The 16,468-nt window shown below is 52.7% G+C and overlaps 1 protein-coding gene across 11 annotated transcripts in view; it reads left to right on the top strand.

Annotated features, from left to right (window-relative positions):
• IQSEC1 (IQ motif and Sec7 domain ArfGEF 1) overlaps nt 1-16,468 on the top strand; it is a 377,913-nt gene that overhangs the window by 271,385 nt on the left and 90,060 nt on the right. Inside the window, exon 1 of one of the 11 annotated variants that reach the window (XM_035702491.2) lies at nt 13,710-13,775. The exons of the other annotated variants lie outside the window; for them this stretch is intronic. The gene's annotated coding sequence lies outside the window, so the exon portion shown is untranslated. Of the gene's footprint in view, nt 1-13,709; nt 13,776-16,468 lie in introns of those variants that run through there. 11 annotated transcript variants of the gene reach the window in all.

Raw genomic sequence — 16,468 nt, 5'->3', positions numbered from 1 at the left:
CTGTAGATCTTAAGAAAGCTGGGCCCAAGGCCCAGGTTTCTTTCTTTCTTTTTTTTTTTTCCTCTAAAGATTTATTTATTTGAGAGAGAGAGAGCCTGATCACACAAGCACGAGCGTGAGGGAGGGAGGCTCGCAGAGGGAGAGCTGGGGAGAGAATCTCAAGCAGACTCCCCACTGAGCTCTGATCCCAGGACCCTGAGCTCATGACCTGAGCCAAAACCAAGAGTCAGATGTTCAACCGACTGAGCCACCCAGGTGCCCCAAGACCCAGCTTCCTATGTATCAGCTGTGCAGCCCTGGGCAGTCACTTTACTTCTCTGGGCCTCTGTTGCCTTATCTAGAAAATGGCTTACTAATCACCACCTCAGGGATCTCTGAGAAGATTAATAGAATGCCCAGCCCCCAGGATGGGAGTTTCTGATGTGTCTCCTTCCCACTGGACAGTCAGACATCTTTCCTCCCCCATGGCTCCTCTTCCTGCCCTGGGAGTGTACCAAGCGAGTTATTCTATGAGTAAATCTTTCTGCTAGTGTCTACTGAGCACCCACTATCTGCCAAGCACTGCTGAAAGCGGTGAGGAAGTCAAACCAAGATCCCCCCCCCTGGAGCTACCTGGGGCAGAGAGACAGGAAATAAGTAAGCAAACAACTGAAGAAGATACTTGCAGACATGGCAGTGGAGAAGATAAATGGGTTGGTGTGGGGGAGAAAGACTTGGTGGAGGCCACTTCAGTTGGATGGTCAGGTACCAGAGGGCATTAGAGGAGGAGGGCACCAGAGGACGAGGAGGCGGCCAATAGAGATGGGGGATGGGCCTGCTGGTAGAGGGAGATGCAGAGTCGACAGCCACCAGGGAATCCAGACTCAAAGGAGAGAGGGGCTGGGGCTTTGAGCACCCCCTCCCAGGGAAGGGGGTCTCAGTGGGCCTGTGCGAGAGCCTGCGGGTTGCTGTTGGGGAATATTCCACATCACTCGTTAAGCGTTTGCTGGAGGCAGGGCCAGCTGAGACCCACCTGTGAATGATGATGGGGGGATGAGGATGGGGGAGGGAGGACGTGTCCAGCAGCCTGGTGGTCACACACCACCTCTCCCGCTTGGCCTTGGAGCCTCAGACGGAGGGTGCAGGTGGTAATGGTAGTGAGGATCCACAGGGACAGGCAGCTGGGTTCAGCCCCAAGCTTCAGAACCTCTAAGACGCATATAAGTAACCATATTTCACCTTCAAGTACAGACACAACCCCAGCCCAGACTTCTCTGTGCCCAAGACAGGCCATTGCCCCTCACTGCAGCCCTGGCCTCTCTGGAGAGACAGAAACACAGAAAAGCACATCAGCTGTTGTTCAAGGAGCATGGGCATGCACCGGGCACCGTCGGGCTCTTTCCACAGATCTTGTCGTCATCTGGTGTGTCGTGTTGTCATGGCGGGCTTTTCAGCGCTGGGAGGGTCTATGGGATGTGAATGAGAGGTGGTATGGGAAGACTTTGTAGCTGGATTCTATGATGACTTTGCATAGGAAACATGGACTTCTTTCCGTCAAAAAAAAAAAAAAGAAAAAGAAAAAATCTAGTGCTGAAATCCTAAAGATGTCTGTCCCTAAAACATCCTGCCCCGGTTTGGGTGCTGTCGAAGCTGGCTCATTCGTGGGTATAAGAAGCAGGTGGTGGCCATGGCACACTGAAGTCCCCCGGCTGAAGGGGAGACACACCCACGAACCCAAAGGGGGGGTCTATTTTTCTGCAGCACTCGTAACAGCCCCACTTCATGGAGGGAGAAACTGATAGTGAGGTCAAGTCCCTTGGCTGAGTTCATTCAGTCATGTCACAGGTGGGGATCTGAACCCAGGCTGGCAGGACCCAGAGCTCGCAAGGGTTCCACAACATGCATTCCCGTTCTGTCCACCTCAGCAGTGAGAGCAGAGGTGCTCATGGAGGGATCAGCACCTTCCTGGGCCACCGGAAAGGGCTGGATGTGTTATAGAAGTGTGGTGTCCCTGCTCTCTCCCATGGCTTCCCAGCGGTGGCAGCATAGAAAGCCAGAGCCAAAAGGCCTCTAAGAAACCAGCAAGCCATTGTCCCAGGGGCCAGGGGATTCTGTGAGTTCGGCCGGGCTGGGGGTGTCAAGGTAGATCCCATGGCAAGCTTAACACACCAGGAGGGACACCTGGGTGGCTCAGTCGGTTAAGCATCTGCCTTTGGCTCAGGTCATGATCCCGGGAGTCCCGGGATGGAGCCACACATCGTGCTCCCTGCTCAGCGGGGAGCCTGCTTTTCCCTCCCTCTGCCACTCCACCTGCTTGTGCTCTTGCTCTCTCTTTGTCAAATAAATAAAATCTTTAAAAAACAAAAGCGAGGGCAGCCCCGGTGGTGCAGCGGTTTAGCGCCGCCTGCAGCCCAGGGCGTGATCTGGAGACCCTGGATCGAGTCCCAGGTTGGGCTCTCTGCATGGAGCCTGCTTCTCCCTCTGCCTGTGTCTCTGCCTCTCTCTTTCTCTCTCTTTCTCTCTCTCTCTGCATCTCTATGAATAACTAAATAAAATCTTAAAAAAAAATAAAACAAAAGCGAAACACACTGGAGGCTCCTGACCAAGGGTGATGGGGTAAGTGGTAGTGCCCCAGAAACAGGGAGAGATGTCTGGTCTCAGCCCCAAACTTTAGTCAAGAACTACATACCAGGGGCAGCCCAGGTGGCTCAGCGGTTTAGCGCCGCCTGCAGCCCGGGGTGTGATCCTGGAGACCCAGGATTGAGTCCCACGTCGGGCTCCCTGCATGGAGCCTGCTTCTCCCTCTGCCTGTGTCTCTGCCTCTCTCTCTCTCGCTCTGTGTCTCTCTCTCTCTCTGTATGTGTCTCTCATTAATAAATAAATAAAATATTTTTTAAAAAAAGAAGAAGAAGAGAAGAAGAACTACATAGCAGGCCAGATTTCATCTGCTTGCAGATACTCCAGATAAGCAGGCCACAGTGAGCACCTTGAGACTGCAACACGGCATCCTGACACACCCTGCTGGGTGACACAGGAGTACAAAAAAGGAGCCATGTGACCTTGAGCAGGCTTCTCAGCAGCAACCATAAGGACATGCCATTCTCTGAATGCTGAATGTGTGTCGAGCCCTACTCTGTACTCATTTAATTCTCGCAGCAGCCCTGTTAAGTAGGAATATTCACCTTGTTTTGCAGATGGGGAAACTGAGGCAAGCCAAATCACTTGTCCACATTCCTTGCTGGCTGGAACGTGGGCTGCATCAGAACTGGAACCCAGAATTGAGCTTTCCTTTGGGAATTGGAGAGTTGACCAGTGTAGTGGGTCAGATAAGTGGAGAGGTGTTCACATGCTTCCCATGCTGGCATCTGTTGTCTTCCACGGGGGGCAGCTGGTCCCCAGCTGGTGCCCCCACTACTCCATCATCCAGAGGGTGGATATGGCTGCTGGGCCAGTTATGGGAGAAGAGCCCCATCTGGTGCCTCTGGACAATATGTCTACTGAAGGTACAGTCCTTTGCTGACAGTTCTTGGACCCCTGTCCCCCACCCCCATCCTCATTGCATGAAGATATGTGATCCCTGTTTTGTGGCAGCTTCTTGCCGGCTTCCCCTTGAGTTGGGAGTTGGAGGAGTGTCTGTGGGATGTCTGTTGCCCTCAGGGTGGGGAGCCAGATAGCAGGGAAGACCAAGAAACTGGATCTGGGAGAGGACAGGGCCTGGCAAGGGTGACTTTGGCCAAGTGTCTTCATAAATGCGCCAGGAGTGAGATGTGGCTGATCTAGATAGAAACCTTCTGCACCTGGGCTCATGCAGTCTTGCCTGTGACTAGCTGGAGCTTGCCTGACCCACAGTGCAAACCTCGAGGCATCTCCCCAAGGTTGCCCCCCTCCGGCCCCACTCGTCTCCATTCTGTTTAAAGGGCAGAGAAGTCCCCTGGGGGCCTCAGAGATTGCTCTTGGACCCTTGGGCCCCCTGCCCAGGGTCCAGGGAGTGCTTCGGGGCCGTGGTTCTGCTCTTGGGGCCATGGGCTGGCCCTGAGCAGACACCCCCAGACAGTCTTCACTGATGAGTGTAGTGCACCTGTTTCACTTAGCTGTGTAACAGAGCACTCAAAATGTAGTGACTTACAACAGCAAAGATTTCTTACATGCATGAGGGTGTGGGTTGGGAAATCTGGGTGGCTCAGCCGGTGTCCCAGGGCTCACTCCTTTGCTGCACTCAGCTAGAGGGCCCGCTGGGCCTGGAGGGCCCAAGGTGGCCCCACTCACATGTCTGTAGTTGGTGCTGGGGGGCCTCAGTTCCACACTACATGGCCCCTGACCCGAGTGGGCAGCCAGTTTCTGCACAGATGGGGTCCCATCTGCTCCCCTCCATGTGGCCCTCCAGGGGGCAGCCAGCCTTCCCTCCACTGAGGTCCAAGGGCAGCGTTCCCCGAAGATGACTACGGAGCTGCAGGCCTCTTAGGGCACAGCCTTGGAACCGGCCCAACCTTCACTTCTGCCACGTTCGATTATACAAAGAAATCATGTGGCCAAGGGGAAGGGAAATAAACTCTGCTCTGGGTGAGGATGGAGGGGACAAGCCCCACAGGAGAGGGGCCTGGGCCATATTTTGTAATCAGAGTGTATGTATCGTTAGGCTTTTGCTGGGTTCTTCTCTCCCAAACGTTAGGGTGAGCAAAGCAAATTCTGAAGTCGTTGTATACAAAGCCCCAAACCAACCTGGAGAAATCACCCTCGAAGACCTGTCGGTTGCTCATAACCTAGTTTGTATACCTGGCTTATACACCCTGCCCCACAGGGAGCTCTGTGCCCACCGGAACTGTGTGGCTCCCGAGCCAGACCAGGCGAGAGAACCCAGGCTTGCCCCAGCATGCCAGCCTTTGTGGTGAGCAGGGGCCCCCAGAGCCCTGCAGGGCGTGCAGGGAGTCCAAACCACTGCTCGCCTTTGGTGGCTCCATCCCCTGTTACTCTTAAGCCCGTAGAGCTGCACTGCCCCAGACGGGACCCACTAGCCATGTGGGGCTATTTTAATTTTGTAACGAGTTACTAACATTTTTAAGACCTCAGTCCCCCATCCACCCTAGCCCCGTTCCACGTGCTCAGTGGCCACACAGCTAGCAGGTGGAGAGCCAGGAGTCAGCCGGCCTGAGCGCGGCTCTGCCCCCTTTGCTTAGCTGTCCTCCTCCCGGTCCACCTCCGTGGTCACGCAGGCCCTGTGCTGGCTGCTTGGGACCCCAAGGGATTTGACCGTATCCCAGTTGCCGCTCTTGATGGGGGCTCCTAGTCAGCTGGGGGCGGGAGGACTGCTAACACAGGGTGCCAGGGTGTGAGCAGGCCGGCCCAGCTGAGCATCCCTGTGGCCCCTGGCTCTGGCCCACCTTGTCCTCAGGACAGTCAGGACCCAACGTGTGCTGAGCGGGAAGCCCTGGGGCCACTCCCTCTGGCACAAGCCCCTTGCTCCCACCCTGTCCTCCTCACCATGAAGTAAGGGGGGGCTCCAGGTGCACTCCCCAGGCTTTTCCAGTAAAAGCAGGGTGCCTTTACATCACCAAAATGCCTGAGAAACCTCCCATCCCCATGGTTAGTATCCATGGCTGAAAAATTACAATAAGCCACCGAGAACCCATTTCAGATGAATTTGAAGTCTATGAATTTTATTCGCAACAGCTTCTATTTTGGCTGAAAGATGTTAATGTGTGAAACAGTATTTGTTTGGTCTACCAGCAGTCTTGAGTGTGCATATGGGATGTAAGATCCCCTAAAATAATTCAGGGGCTCTCGGCTTGGGAATCCCCGAAACTTCAAAGATCAGAAGGGGGGGCACCGTATGGTATCGGCATGGCCAGCACTTTGGCTAGCACCATGCTGGTTTTTGTGGTGTAGGGGAGTAATTTTCTCCCTCGACACCTCGTGCCCCCATTCCTACTCCCCTCCAGACTCACAGCCTGCAGCTACCCTCCCTACCAGCCGTTCTTCAGGTTCTGTTCTGAGCTCTACCGATCTGAAGTTAACCCAGCATTTTTTCCTGGTCCCTTTGGGCTGTGGGCCCCAGTGTCCAAAGGCTGTGACCATATTTTCTATGGGGACAGAATTTGACTTCCTTATAATCCAGGGGAACAGAAATGATTCAGACACTAATCCCTGCCTTCCAGACTGGGGCAGAGCTGAGGGGTTTCCACACCCCCTTCCTCCTCCTATGGGACCCTCCCCTGATGCTAGCTGAACATCAGGGCCACAAGGGCAGGGACATTTGTGTGCGTCTGGCTCCCAGCTGATCCCTGGCAAACAGTAAGCAGTTATTTGTTGGGTGAGTGAATTAATGAATTAATGCAATCTGAGGGGCATGTGGGCATGTGTCCCAACCCTGCCCTCTGGCTTCTTGCTGTCTTTTTTTGTGGGGTGGTGGGGCAGGGGGCGGGGTGTTCCAGAGACATGTGATGAGCAAGGGGCCACCCCTGATGGGAGTTGTGTTCGCAACTAAATTGGTGCTTTTTCTCCCTTTAGCGTCCATGGATTTATTCTCAGGGGTCTTCAGGTTCCATGTAATATTTTTTTTATGTGTGGATTCTTTATAATTTCAGTTTTCAGGAAGACTCACAAGAATAATACCAAAAAATAAAATAAAATAAACGTTCTCCCCTGTACCCTTCACCCAAACTCATTATTACTAACATTTCACCAAATTTTGCTCTTTCACAATATTTTCCCCCCAGAACTATTTGAGAGGTCACTGCAGACATGCAACATGATGACTTTTACTCCTGAATAATACTTAAGCGTCTGTTTCCTAAGAACAAGAACATTCTGTTACGTAAACATGGTTCAGTAACTCAATTCAAGAAGTACAACATTGACACAATACTGGGATCTAATATACAACTTAGAGTCACCTGTACCAGTTATCTCAGGAATGTCCTTTGTGTCAAGTTTTCTCCTAATCCAGATCTTACATTGCATTTGGTCACCACTCATTCTTTAAAGCTTTATAAAGATGTAATTGACATTCCACAAAAGTCCCTTGTTTTAAGCATACAGTTTTGTGATTATTGGAGATATTTACAGAGTTGGTATAAACGTCACAATTTTATTCTAAATTATTTCCATCACCCTGAAAAGAAGCCTCATCCCTAGTTTCCATCAAGGCTTTGTCCTGCTTCTGACAACCACAAATCGGCCTCTTATCTCTGTAGATAGGCCTTTCTGACATTTCATTATAAATGGAATCATCCAATATTCATCCTCTTGTGTCTGGCTTCTTTCATGTTGGCATAATGTTTTCCAGGTTCATCCATGTTGTGGAATATAGCAGTACTTCATCCCTTTTTATGGCTGAATAATAGTCCATTGTATGGATAGACCCAGTTGATGGACATTTGGGCTATTAACATTCTGGGAGGCTATTATGAATAATTCTACTATGAATATTTGCATACAAGTTTTTTTATGTGGACATATGTTTTCATTTCTCTTGGGTAGATATCTAGGAGCAGAATGGAGAGGTCATAGGGTAACCCTGCATTTAACTTAAGAAACACCCAGCTGTTTCCCCAAAGTGACAGCACCGTTTTACATTCCCACCAGCAGTGTCAGAGGATTCTGATTTCTCTGCATCCTCACCAACACTCGTTATTGTCTGTCCTTTTGATGATATGCCATCTGAGTGGGTGTGAGGTGCTATCTCACTATGGTTTTGATTTGCATTTCTCTGATGGCTGGTGATGTTCAGCATCTTTTCATGTGCTTGTTGGCCATTCCTGTACCTTCTTTGGTGAAGTACCTAATTCAAACCTTTTGCCCATTTTTTTTTGTTGTGTTATTATTGAGTCACAATTCTTTTTTATATTCTAAATACAAGTCTTTGTGGGGTGTTTTGCTTTGTTTTGTTTTTTGGTTATATGATTTGCAAACATTTTCTCCCAGTCTATGGTTTAATTTTTTGCTTTCTTGATGATGTCTTTTGAAATGTAACAGTTTTTAATTTTGATAAAGTCCAATCTATTAAGTTTTTCTTGTATTGCTTATGTGTTTGGTATCTAAGAAAAAAATCTAAGATATGTTTATTTTTATTTTAAAGATTTTATTTAGGGATCCCTGGGTGGCGCAGCGGTTTGGCGCCTGCCTTTGGCCCAGGGCATGATCCTGGAGACCCAGGATCAAATCCCACGTCGGGCTCCCGGTGCATGGAGCCTGCTTCTCCCTCTGCCTGTGTCTCTGCCTCTCTCTCTCTCTCTCTCTCTGTGGGTGACTATCATAAAAAAACATAAAAATAAAAATAAAGATTTTATTTATTTATTCATGAGAGGCACAGAAAGAGAGAAAGAAAGAGGCAGAGACACAGGCAGAGGGAGAAGCAGGCTCCATCCATGCAGGGAGCCTCATATGGGACTTGGTCCCGGGACTCCAGGATCACACCCTGGGCTGAAGGCAGGTGCTAAACTGCTGAGCCACCCAGGGATCCCCAAATCTAAGATATTTTTATATCTAAGAAATCATTTCATATCTAATAAATTAGACCTTGCCTAACCCTAGGTCATAGTGATTTACTCCTATGCTTTCTTTTAAGAGCTTTATAGTTTTAACTCTTACATGTAGATTGTTGATCATTTTGAGTTAGCTTTTGTGTATGATAGGAAGAGTCCAAATGCAATGCATCCTTTGCATGTAGATAGACAACTGTCCCAGTGCTATTTGTTGAAGAGACTGTTCCAATAAGTTCTCCTCATATCTTTGTAAAAAAATCATTTGACCATGATACAATTTTTTAAAATGTCACTTATATGAAGATGACGGCTTCTTTCCATTTTAACAAAAGTATGTTCCCAACCATCTGGATGACTTTTTCTCTGAACTAACTAGATACATCAATTGTTTTTGTTTTTGTTTTTGTTTTTTTTTTACTGATTCATGATTTTTTTCTTATTTATTTGTAAGAACTCTTTATATATTGAGGAACCAAGGGAATACTATGTGCAAATAATGTCGTGAAATAGCACAGTGTGCTCAAAAGACATTAAGTATAGCTTGGCTCTGGGAGAAGCCACTGAAGATGGAGTGAGGCAGGAAGGCAGAAAGAAACCAGTTCTGATGCTAACCTGGGAAGCTTATGTAACCGAACCAAAGTGAGCTCGTTCCTTGGTGAGTCAGAAACTGCGCCAGGTTGAGTTGTCTCACAAAGAAAACTTTTCATTTGCAGCAAATACGGAGATCACAGGAAATGGTTTCCAAAGCCCTGACTTTCTGAGAGACGGTGAATGGGTTCCTTCAGTGTTCGGATGACTATTTAGATAGGGAAGCCCTGTTATCCTATGTAAAGGCAGGCATAAGGTGGTGCATGTGCCTTAAGGAAACATGCCTCTATTTATGTTGTGTGTTATGTAAATGAGGCTGGAGCTCCTCCTTGGGCAGAGATTTTAGTATTATAATGAGGTGAAGGTAATGGTATGTCATACCAGAGGCCACTCCTCAGTCCCTGTGTGGGTGTGAGTTGGGGTTTTAGCTCAAAAGGTTTGAGTTGTCTGAGCCATGGATGTCTTATGAGGACAGTCGCCATCACCTAAGGAGTGGTTTTGGGTTTCATTTGCCTGAGTTAAGAGGTAAACCGAAAAGAAGAGCTTAAGGGAAAATGTAAGACAAAGGTTAGTGGGTACAAGCACGGGAGTAAAAAATGTTAGGTCTTGGGGTCTAGCTGGTGACACTTAGACTTTATTCTACAGGTCACTGGGAGCCATAGAAGAGTTTCAAGCAAGGGAGGGATGTAATTAAATCTGTATCGTTGAAAACTGCTTTAAAGAAGAGATATAATGGGGACGCCTGGGTGGCTCAGTGGTTGAGCATCTGCGGGGTCCGGGATCAAGTCCCACATTGGGCTCCCTGTGAGGAGCCTGACTCTCCCTCTGCCTATGTCTCTGCCTCTCTGTGTGTGTGTCTCTCATAAATAAATAAATCAATCAATAAATCAATAAATAAATAAATAAATAAATAAATAAAATATTTAAGAGAGAGAGAGACATAATGGATGGAGGGAAGGGTTACAAGGGTAAATTGAGGTCAGAGAGTGCAAACCCTTGAATGTCCAGCTGAAGAATGTCAGGTTGGCTTGGTGGGCATTAGGGAGCCACAAAACATTCTGGGTGATGACCAGGGGTGAATCAGAGAGGAGGGGGGATGGAGAGCTGCCTATGAAGGTGAAAGGAGCAGGACTGAAGCCAGGGCTGATCTCTGGGTAGGGCAAGAGGTTCAGTTTCCCAGCCCACAGCTTTGCCCCACGACATCTCAACCCCACATGGGTGCCTGGTGCTGTGTCATCTGTCCCTGCTCCCCAGAGTTGACCTCTAACCTAGACAGATGGGATGTTGCCAGGGGTAACCTGGAGAAGAAATATGAACCAAGAGTTTCCGGGCAGGGCACTGTGAATGGGAGAAGGAAGAAAGAACAGCATATTGGCATGCCAGGAGGGGTCTTAGAAGTCATGCAAGCTGCCATCCCCAGGGTAACTGACCCTTGGCCTCTGCTGCCATAGGTCCAAGGGTGGGGAGCCCCCTACCTCCCCAAGCAGCCATTCCATAGCTGGTTGGCTTATCTGGGGAGAAGGTCCTGGGGCTGGCATGGCATCAGTGCCGTAAGGAGCCTTGGAACTCTTATCTCGCACTTCCAATCCACTAGATAGAGAGGACCTTGAGGCTTAGAGGGACACCATCCTGCTCCAAGGTCACGTCGGGAGTTATCCCCAGCTTATGTCAGAGCAGGCCCCAGAAACTCCCTGCCCAGCTTCACAAACGATTATTTTTTTCAACCTACTTTTCAAAAACCAGTACTACATGCATATAGTGAAAAAGAAAAAAAACACACACATTTAAACAGAACATTTCAGTGAAAAGCCTGTCTCCTTTCCACCCTGGCCCCAATTCTCCATGCCATTCCTCAAGGCACCGCTGTTCCAGTTTCTTAAGCGTCTTTGTCAGAGAGAATACATGCATGTGCCAGCAGGTATATGTCTTTTTTATGTGGAAGGTAACACACCATACCCTGAACCACATCTTGCGTTTCCCACTTATCAGGATTACCTCTGAGGGTGATCATTATCAATGCGTCCCAGGACACAGTCCCAGCTTACGTGTCTTCATGCCATTTCTTCATCCCCTGCTGTTGGACATCAGAGGTGCTTCTCTGTTTGCTTACGCAGAATACTACTGGCTATCCTTGTATTTTTATACTCCCAGGCTGCTTAGCTTTGCCAGATCACCCTTCAAAAAAGTGGCACCTACCTTGCACCTCACCAGACAGTGTTTGTGAGTGTGTGCATATCCCCCCACCTTCAACAACAAACGTATTACCAAATTTGTTCATTTTGGCCAACTTGATAGGTCACAAAAAATGATGAGCTTGTTATATTCTGATTTGTATTTCTTTAATATGCATTTAATTACAAGTGAGATTGAATATCTTTTCATGAACTGCTTGTTCATATCCTTTGCTCTTTTTTTTTTTTTCTAATTGGTTAGTCATCTTTTCCTATCGATTTGAAAGAGCTCTTTCTGCATGAGGAAAATTAATGTTCATCTCATTTTCTTCAATTAACTTCAGGCATATGGGCTGCAGATCATTTTTTTAAGTTTACCATTTGCCTTTTTTAACTTTGTGGTATTTTTTATTCTATTCAGAAGCTTTAATTTTTACATAGTTAAATTTATCAATATTTCTTCCTTCATTTCTGGAAATAAGAATATTTATACAGTGCACTTTACACAACCTTTTTATGCAATATCGTGGTTGATCCACACAGCAGCCTTTGAAGGGAGGCAGGGTGGGGGTTTTTTATCATTAGTTTTCATTTTATAGATGAATTCAAGTGAGGCTCAGAGAGGTGATGAGACTTGCCCTGGCTGAACAGTTTCAGGAACACCTGATGTTCTCAGTTCCCTCACCTGCCTTCCAGTCAGCCAGATAACTCACTCTTGGCACTGATGACAAAAGGAGGTGGCTTTTCCAGTAGAACATTTTCAGTTATCAAAACTACAAGCATCTTTTCTTCCTTTAAAAATATTTTTGAAAAAAATTTTTTTGAAATTATAAAATTAATTCATAGTTCTTAAAACACACACACACACACACACACACACACACACAACCTCCAACATACAGAAGAATGTAATGGGAGGTTCAGGGAGGAGACTCATGCTTTGCCCCAAAAGACCACCCTCCTAGTGAACACTGGTTTGCTGTGAGGGTGAGGAAAAGCCACCAGGAGCTGGACTGTTCCTTATTCCTCTGTCACCAGTGCCTCGTATACTCTCAGAATGCCCTAGGTGCTCAATAAATGCTGCAAGACTGAGGTGGTCAGGTCCCCCATCTCGACCGCAGCTTTGTAGGCCTGTGTTCAAAGCTCAGTTCAGACGCTTCACAGTTGTGTGAGCCTGGAAAGGTGACTTACCCTCTCTGTGCTACAGTGACCTTGTCTGTGAACTTGGGATAGTAGTTTCTGCCACAAGTAAATGAAATAAGTCTCAGAGTGCTGAACAAAATGTCCAGCTCTCAGCTCTGCTCTGTCCCTTCCTGGATCTACTGTCTGCTATTGCCACCTGGCCCCAGTATCCAGGGCCACGAGATATCAGAGCTGAAAATCAGGCTCTTTCCCTCCCAGAAGCCCAGAGAGGGCAAGTGCCTTGCCCAAGGGCACACAGCGCGTGGGTGGTGGGGCGGACCGAGACTCATTACATCACTAAGCCGGCTCCTCTCCGCCCGGCCACTGCAGACGCGTCCCTCCGGCCTGCTGTCTCGCCCCTTTCGGCCACCAGGGGGCGCCTCCTAAAACGCGGCCCGGACCGCGGACCGCCTTGCTCCAAGCTGGTCGGGGGCTCCCCGCTGCCTAGGGAGGAAGACGCTGGTGTCGGTGTCGGTGTCGGTGTCGGTGTCGGTGTTGTGCTTGTTTTGTTTTGTTTTGATTGGGTGTTCCCGGTGCTCAGAGCCCGCCTTCCCTCCCCTACACCCGGGGCCGCGCGCACCCGGAGCCTCTGCCCAGGCCCGGCCTCCCCTGTGCGCCGCTCCTTCCCGCGGACTGGGGCCCCCGCGCGGACCGTGCCCCCCGGTCTCCGTGGCCGTTGCCGCACCCCCGAGGCCCGTCCCAGCCCAGCATTCAGCGGGGGCCAAGTCCGTCTGCTGTGGCTGAGGCGCCGCGCGGCCGCGGGGGGCCTGGGGCGTGGCGGCCCGTGGGTGGGAGCAGCCCCCGCCCGCGCAGCCCTGGCCCGGCCGCCCCTCTCCGGGCCCGGTTTTCGCACCCGCGGCGGGGAGGCGAGCGGGGAGGGCTGCGTGGGAGGGGCGCGGACTCGGGCGGCGCGGCGCTCGCTGGCGGTTGGCGCGGGGCCGGGGGCCGGGGGCGCGGGGCCGGGGGCGCGGGGGCGCGGGGGCGGCGCCCACGCCGCAGGCCCCTCCCGCCCCGGCCCGGCGGCTGCAGAGGCCCCACGGACCCGGCGCCGCCGCTCGTCTGGGCCGGGTGACGTCGGCGGCCGGGGCTGCAGCCGCCCTCCCTCCGCCCCGCGCGCACCTTTCCAAGGGGGGAAACTGAGGCCGGGCGCCGCGAGGCCGCAGCCAAGGTCACGGCGCGCGGTGGCGGCGCGGGTGGGAGGGCGGGCGGCGCTCGGGCTCGGGCTCGGGCTCGGGCTGGGCTCCGGCTCCGGCTCCGGCTCCCGCTGCCGGCGCCCCCGGCCCCCCGGCCCCCCCGGCCCGACGCGCTGGGGCCGCGCCCGCGCTCCACTCCCGCCGCGGGGACGGCGCGCGCTCGGGCTGCAGCGGACCCGGAGGTAGGAGGCGGACCCGCGGGGTAGGAGGCGGGCGCGGGGCGGCGCGGGGGTCCCTGCGCCCCGGGGGCTGGGCCGCGGCTCTGCGGACCCGCGGGCCGCTCCCGGGGCCCGGGGCCCGGGGCCCGGGGCAGGGAGGGGGACCGCGGGCGGCTCTGCGGGGCCGGGGCCGGGGTTCCCAGGCCGCCGGGCTCCGGGGCTTGGGGGCCGGGGTTACGCGGGCGCTGCGCCAGCGCAAGGCTCCGGAGCCGGGCTCTGCGGGCGTCGCTCTCCGGGCGCCTGCGGGGCGGACGCAGGAGACTCGGCCTCCGCGGCTCTGCGGAGCGCTGGTCCGACACCTTGTGCTGCTGACCGCGCTCTTGGGGGAGGGGAGCTCAGGGTGCCCCATTTCCGCGTCTATGCAGTTGGCTGCCTCCCGGGGCAGGGGGACGTGAACCCAGGCTCCGAGGGTCGCGGGGCGCAGCTTGCCTCCCCCGCCGGCCCCCTGCGGCGCTCCCCCTTCCTCCCCTCCGCGCCCCTCCCTGCCCTGCCTCCGGGCGGAGTAATCCCGCCGCCGGGTCCTGCAGGGCGGGAGGTTGAGGCATCCCAGGAATTCGCCGGGAGCAGATAGACGCGTCCAGCGAGGGAGTGAGGAGCTGGGGCTGGACTGGGTCCACATCCAGCCCTGCCCCTGACCCCCTGTGTGACCTTGGGCAACCCCTCCTCCTGCCACCACGTGGGCAAGAGGCTGGTTTTTATTCCAGGGGCCGCTGGGGTCAGACCCCAGGGGCCAGCAGTCTGTGTAGGCGGCAGAGCTGGAGGGCTGCAACAGCCTGGGCGCTCTTTGGACCCAGCCCCAAATAGGACAGGAGGCAGCGGGGATCTGAGAACAGATGCGGTCGTTTCAGGTGTCAGGATACCCTGCCCCACCTGCCAGCCTGAGATGGGTCCCTGCTGGGCCAGGGGGCTCCGGATGTGGGACCCCCTGCCCTGTCCCGAGGTGCTGCTCTTGGGCACTGTAGGGGCAGGGACACTTGGCATAGGGGAGTCAAGGCTGTCCCCACCCCCACCCCAGTGATGGGGAAACCCCCCTCCCATGTTTCTGCCAGGCAGTTGCCACTTTAAATTGGCAACCTCCCAACTGTCACAGCTGATCTGTTCCTGGAGCAAAGGGAGCAGAAAGATGACAGTGGGTGTCCCCTCCCCTGGGCCTGTCCACGAGATTAGGCTCACGGGGACAGCAGTCTGCTCTGCTTGGTCAGCTTTGTACATTCCACTCTGAGCATGCTCTATAATTGGGGCGAGGGGGCGGGGAGAGGAGCCCTTGTTCTGCTCTAGGAGCCCAGGGTCTGCTTGTGCACTTGGACAAGCCACGCTGGTCAGTCCCCAGCAGACAACACACATGCTGGCCTGTGCAGCTCCCTCAGAGCAACGCTGAACTAGGTGACATAGGAATGTACCTCTGGTCCTCTCCTCTGCTGCCAGATTATGCCTGGCTCCTCCCTTGGGCTGATGAGGTGGCCGAGCTTCTGAACCCACATATGGCCAGAGCCCAGCAATTGTGTTTGAAAGGAGAGAAGAGAAACAGCCTCACCCCCTTCCTGTCCCCCTACTCCATACCCCCAGGCAGAAAAGATGAGCCTAAGAGGTGCCCCTGTGCCACAATGCCCACAGTCCAGCCACTGAGCATCAGAGCTGGAAGGAGCATCCTAGGGCCAATCCTTTGTTAGAGCTGGAGAAACTGAGGCCAGAGAGAGGCAGAAACATGTTCAAGGTCACACAGCATCCCCCTGTCCCCAACTCTCCGGCAAACCAGCCATCCTTGGGGAGCTGCTGTCTAGGGAACACTCAGAGGACTCGGTGTTCCCATAGAGATGCCTGCAGTGGAGGGACAAGGAAGGGGACTGGTGCCTTCCTCTGCAGGGGACTCTGGCTCCTGCAGTTTGCAAACATTAAGTAATCTTGGGTCTCATGACCAGAGTTGCCATCCTCTCTCAAGGCTGCCTAAAAGGGCCCCATGGCTGCCTGCCCTTCCAGCTGTCACTCTAACCAGCCGCCCTGCCCTGCCCACCTCATACCTGCTAGGCCCACAGCTGCACCTTCCCCATTGTGAGGAGGGAAGTGCCAAGGCCAGGCTAGAACCTGGGACCCTTTGTGCCTCCAGCTTTCTTCCAAACCAGTGCTCGGAGGACTGGGGTGGGGGGTGAGCTAGCCTAAAAGAGCCCAGCCAGCCACTGTTCTTACGAGGGTATGGTCTTGGGCACCAGGGTATGGTCTCATCACTCCTGGCTGGTGTTTCAGAATCAGGAGATAAGGAATGGGGTTGTGCATTCCTACGAGGAATGGTTTTTTGCGTACGAGAGGCTGGGCAAAGCCCCATCATCTTGGTGAGGTCCGTGTGGACTGGGGTGTCCCGTACTCAGATCTGGTGGTTGCTGTGGTGAAGTATAACTCAAACCTGCTTTTGGGAGTAACATCTTCCCTAGAAACCTCTGTTCATACTTACGGTCTCATCGATGTCACCACTTTGGCAAAGCCTACCCTGAGTCCTGTGTCCTCCCCTCAGGGGTACTGTTGTTACCCTGAGTAGAACAACAGCCCATAGAGGCGTAGGTGAGACACCAGCCTTCAGGAATCCCCTCCTGCTCTCCGGGCCATTCAGTAGGGCTGCCCCAGCACGTGCCAGCTTGAGAAGGCAGGGTACAGGCAGCCAAGGT

Source organism: Canis lupus, chromosome 20 (genome assembly GCF_003254725.2).
Source record: "Canis lupus dingo isolate Sandy chromosome 20, ASM325472v2, whole genome shotgun sequence".
Taxonomy (NCBI): domain Eukaryota; kingdom Metazoa; phylum Chordata; class Mammalia; order Carnivora; family Canidae; genus Canis; species Canis lupus.
The sequence above is the reverse complement of the archived record's forward strand: the minus strand, read 5'-3'. Positions and strand labels throughout refer to the sequence as shown.